Raw genomic sequence first — 5,280 nt, forward strand, 5'->3', positions numbered from 1 at the left:
TGGAGAAGGTTCCATGTGCGCTTGAGAAAAAGGTGAAATTCATTGTTTTGGGATGAAATGTCCTATAGATATCAATTAGGTCTAACTGGTCTATTGTATCATTTAAAGTTTGTGTTTCCTTGTTAATTTTCTGTTTAGTTGATCTATCCATAGGTGTGAGTGGGGTATTAAAGTCTCCCACTATTATTGTGTTATGGTAAATTTCTGCTTTCATACTTGTTAGCATTTGTCTTACATATTGCAGTGCTCCCGTGTTGGGTGCATATATATTTATAATTGTTATATCTTCTTCTTGGATTGATCCTTTGGTCATTATGTAGTGACCATCTTTGTCTCTTTTCACAGCCTTTGTTTTAAAGTCTATTTTATCTAATATGAGCTTTGCTACTCCTGCTTTCTTTTGGTCCCTATTTGCATGGAAAATCTTATTCCAGCCCTTCACTTTCAGTCTGTATGTGTCCCCTGTTTATACCTTCCTTTCTCAACCAAAACGTCAACGCCTATTCTGAATATCATCATTCAAGAGTGGGGGAAGAACCAAGCTCTTCATGTGAACAGGGTTGGGCAGGGAATGTTAGTTTCAGCAGTTTGCTTTCTCCATTCAGATTATTCCTATCAAAGCTCACCTGGTTTCTGAAACAAAACTACAGGAAGTAAGGATCCTGTGGTCCTTCAGGAGGGCTGCCTACACTCTCCTATCTGGGCTACTGAGACTCTTTACATAGGCTACAAAAATCAGATACCCCACTCAAGGGGTGGTGCAGAGCAGGCAAAGGGCATGTAAACCACAGATAACCAAGGCATTCTTTTTCCAAGTGGTCAGTTTGAAAAAATAAACAAATAAACAAACAACTTATTCAGAATCAAGAGAAAATACTGTGCGAGAGCCAGACTTTGGGCCTGCCCTTCCTCAGGACCCACAGCCTCATTTGTTCGTAGAAAACAGTGAGACGTGAAGGCCGGCAGACGTGTGTCTGGGACGGAGGGAGGGCACTGGTCACCCATGGGTGCAGATCAAAGGGCAGAGACAACGGAAAGTTGCACCTCCATCCGCTGCCACACTGCAGGGCCTCCTGCTCATTCACAGGAGTTCCAGAGACAGCCCCCACCCAAGCCTGCACATTATGTATCTCCTGGCTCAACTATAGCCAGGCTCTTTGAAGGCCAAGTTGAGAAAAAGACACAAACTTCCCTTTTCCAAAACAGAATTCTTGCCTGCCCACTGGTCAAGTTCTTGTTTTCAGCTTGCTTTTGTTGTTTTTTTTTCCTTTAAAAAACAAAACAAAAGGCAGGTTTATAATCTTCCAGCCTGAAACCAACCTGTGGCCAGCCAGATCCTGCTGAGAAGGGAGGAGCCCCTCCAGAACACCCTGGCACCGTGAGCTCATCAGCTGGAATTTGAGAGCACAAGTCCCTTACCAATCCACCACACAACTGCAGTCAACTCTCCTCCCCACCACAGCAGAACACAGTTCTGGCTTCACAGATGCTGGTAGCAAGGGGAGACAATCCCTGGGCCTCTGTGAGCTTCCTTCTTCATCCAGGGCTGAGACCAGCCGCCTCCTCTGGACAGAGATGCAGCGAGGTTCTCATAAACTAACACCGGAAAGCACATCCATTCCATCACCAAGAGTCACCTCAGGGCACGGTCTCATTCCCTCCTTGGGGGCTTTTGAACACACATCTCTCTGACCCAAGCAAGCAGTGAGATGTGACTTTAAAAGAGGTAAAGGGGAATGGGGTGGGGTATGAGGAATGAGTCACAGGATAACTTCTCAGCCCTCCACAGCACTGTGTTTCTGTGGGGGGGCAAGCCACCCACACCCCAAACTGTACCTGGAGATGCAGGAAAATGCAGGAGCAAGGGGTGCGGGGGAAGGAACACAGTTACTTAATGCTTCTCGTATGGTTTTCCCCTACCCTGGTTGCATCGCCAAGATCTCAGGTATAGCCAGGACCTACTCTAGCTGGGGGAGCTGCTGCTCTGGGAGTTTGGGGAGTCCTGCTCGTTGATGGTGTTCAGCAGCAGCAGACAGGCAGGCGGCCTTGGCAGGTGTGGATGCCCAGACTCCCGGGCCTGCTCCTTGGAGGGCTGGCAGAGACCTTCCTCCTCGTCGCCAAGTGGCCGCACATTGCAGCTGTCGCAGAAGTCCAGGGGCCTGTCCAGAGCATAGTCGATGAGCGCATTGAACTCTTTGAGGTCATCGTCATGGTGGTCCCGGTTGCGCACACACACCTCGATACCTGAGTCACCTGTGAAGCGGCGGTGTCTGCCAGGTGTTTTGTCTTTGTTGTCAGGGAGGGTGCTGCCCTCATCAGAGCTGTACTCTTTCAGAAGCTCCTCCTTACATTCGGAATCCTTGTCCAGGAAGGCCGTGGGGTCCACCTCCCCCAGGCCAGCCACAGAGCCGCGGGGCTCCATGCCAGAGGTTTTGGTGGCTGCTGGGTCTGCTGGCACGTTGGAGGGCTCAGGGTCAGTGACGCTTGGGGGTCGCGTGCTACTTCTGCTGGGCCCGGACAAGGGGCTGCTCTGAGCCCCCTGGGAGCCCCTGGTGGGTTCGGTGCCTGGGGGGCTGCTGCCTGCAGAGCCACACTGTGCAGGTAGCTGCTGCTGCTGCTGCTGCTGCTGGAGCTGGAAGGCACTGTATGCTGGGGGAGGAGTTGGAGGTCGGTTCACCACTTCCTCATAAGGAGGTAGTAAATAGTTTGGCAAAAACCTGAAATAAAATGGCAGCGCTGAGTAATTGTGGGCTTCTGGGTAGGCGATCAGGTTGATTTCATGCTGCCGCTGCTGGGCCTGAAGGCGATGCTTGGCTCGGCGGTGGTGGCAGACGCAGCAGCAGCTCAGATGATGATGATCGTCCACACGAGCCAGAACCACCAGAGTTCATAGTAGTGGTTGCAGCACTGAGACTGTCCACAGCATTGTCCTGTGTCACAGATGTAGCTTTGATTGTTGGTACCCATGCAGGTTTCCTTATCCTGCGGGGGTTCAGCCCTGACTGACAGGGGGCTGGGCAGCGCCTGGAGGAGCAGGAGCGCCATGCCACCCAGGAGCCTTCTCCTCGCCATCCCCCTCCTGCTCCTGCTCCTCCTACACGGCGCCGCCACCTCCCTCCTCCTCCCTCTCCTCCTCTTCCCTGTTCTTCCTTCTTCCCTTCTTTTCCTGTTTCCCAATTTGTTTTATATATATATATATATATATAATTAAACAAAATGAAAAAGTTCAGTTTCTTGAAGCAATGAAGATCTAGGATTTAAGAGCTGATATAAAAATCTCCGTATTGTTCAAAGCAGGTAACTTGCAGGTTGTATTTTATTTATTATTCACACATTACTTTGGATTCATATCTACTTACAATGAAAAAAAGGAAAAAGAAAGAAAGAAAATTGTGATTTAACTTTTGTGGATGTGAATAATATAGGAACATTGGCAATTTCTTTCTTAATGGAGAGATAAGCAAAATTCATTTAAAAATTTCTCAGGATGGTCTTCTCTGAAGGGTAATTCTTATAGAATTTCTACCACTTCAGAAATTCTTTGTCTCTGAACTTCATCTGCTACTCATAGTAAATAAAATGTATGAAAACATGATAAGACTAAATTATAAATGTCAGTTTCTAAGACCTAAAAAAGTTGATTTAGTTCATCAGTTTGTAATATGGCAAGTAACTCATCATTATCCGAGTTTAAAATGAGTATACCAGTATTTTCAAAGCAGAGCTTCATTCATTTGAAATGATATTTCTGAAATACTAACAAAAACATAAAATGTTATTTCTGTATTATTAAATATTATTACTATACTTATTACTTATTATATTTCATATATTTATATTACCTTTATAATATATTATTTATTACTTATATTAAATATAGACTATAATTATATGAAAAGTACAGCTGTCCTTAAAGATATTGTGGGTTTGATTCCAGTCCCCACAATAAAGCAAATATCACAATAAAGTCACACAAATATTTTGGTCTTCCAGTGCATATAGACGTTATATTTATACTTCACTGTATTAACTATGCAATGCTGCTGCTATTGCTGTTAAGTCGCTTCAGTCGTGTCCGACTCTGTTCGACCCCATAGACGGCAGCCCACCAGGCTCCCCCGTCCCTGGGATTCTCCAGGCAAGAACACTGGAGTGGGTTGCCATTTCCTTCTCCAATGTGTGAGAGTGAAAAATGAAAGTGAAGTCGTTCAGTCGTGTCTGACTCTTAGCGACCCTATGGACTGTAGCCCACCAGGCTTCTCCATCCATGGGATTTTCCAGGCAAAAGTACTGGAGTAGGGTGCCATTGCCTTCTCCGAACTATGCAATAGCATTATTTAAAAAATATCAATGTATATACCTCAATTTAAAAATTCTTTACTGTTAAAAATTCTAATTATCTTGTTTAGTGAGTGGTAATAGTAGCATTAAATATCACAGACTATCATAACAAATATAACAATTAAGAAAAGATTTGAGACATTGAGAGAATTATCAAAATATGACACAGGAAAGATAAAGGAGTAAATGTCATTGGAAATGGTGCTGATAGACTTGCTGGACACAGAGTTGCCACAAACATTCAATTTTTTGAAAAACATAGTATCTGCAAAGCAAAGTATCTGCAATAAAGAGAAGCACAGTAAAAGGAGTTATGCCTGTAAACATTTTCAGTGAATATATTTTTTGAGTACTATTTATTAGATTTATAAATAAAATTTTTATGGTGAATACACTCCCAGAAGTTCCATGTTACAAGATGAGATGGACAAGATGAGATGAGACATAGTTCTACTGAGGTCCTGTTCAAGAAAACCAAAATCTTTAAATGTGCTGAAAAAATCCGTTGTTTTCATGTAATGTAATTCTGAATTAGAAGCATTAAAAAATTAAAATGCACATTTTTCCAAGGTAAAGAAGTACTATAAAGTAAAATAACATACAGGATATTATTAATTTTCAAGTAAAAATATTCCCTTTTTTTTTTGCCACAATGGAGCAATTTTATAGCATTTTTCTGGAAAAATTTGCACTAGAAACATATAAGTTCTAGATCAGATCAGATCAGATCAGATCAGTCGCTCAGTTGTGTCCGACTCTTTGTGACCCCATGAATCGCAGCACGCCAGTCCTCCCTGTCCATCACCAACTCATGGAGTTCACTCAGACTCACATGTATCGAGTGGGTGATGCCATCCAGCCATCTCATCCTCTGTCATCCCCTTCTCCTCCTGCCCCCAATCCCTCCCAGCATCAGAGTCTTTTCCAATGAGTCAACTC

The 5,280-nt window shown here is 44.1% G+C and overlaps 1 pseudogene; it reads right to left on the minus strand.

The window, feature by feature from the left end:
* Nucleotides 1-1,249: 1,249 nt before the first annotated feature.
* On the minus strand, nt 1,250-3,138 carry LOC133235399 (WW domain binding protein 1-like; annotated as a pseudogene).
* Between the last annotated feature and the right edge of the window lie 2,142 nt (nt 3,139-5,280).

Source organism: Bos javanicus, chromosome 2 (assembly GCF_032452875.1).
Source record: "Bos javanicus breed banteng chromosome 2, ARS-OSU_banteng_1.0, whole genome shotgun sequence".
Taxonomy (NCBI): domain Eukaryota; kingdom Metazoa; phylum Chordata; class Mammalia; order Artiodactyla; family Bovidae; genus Bos; species Bos javanicus.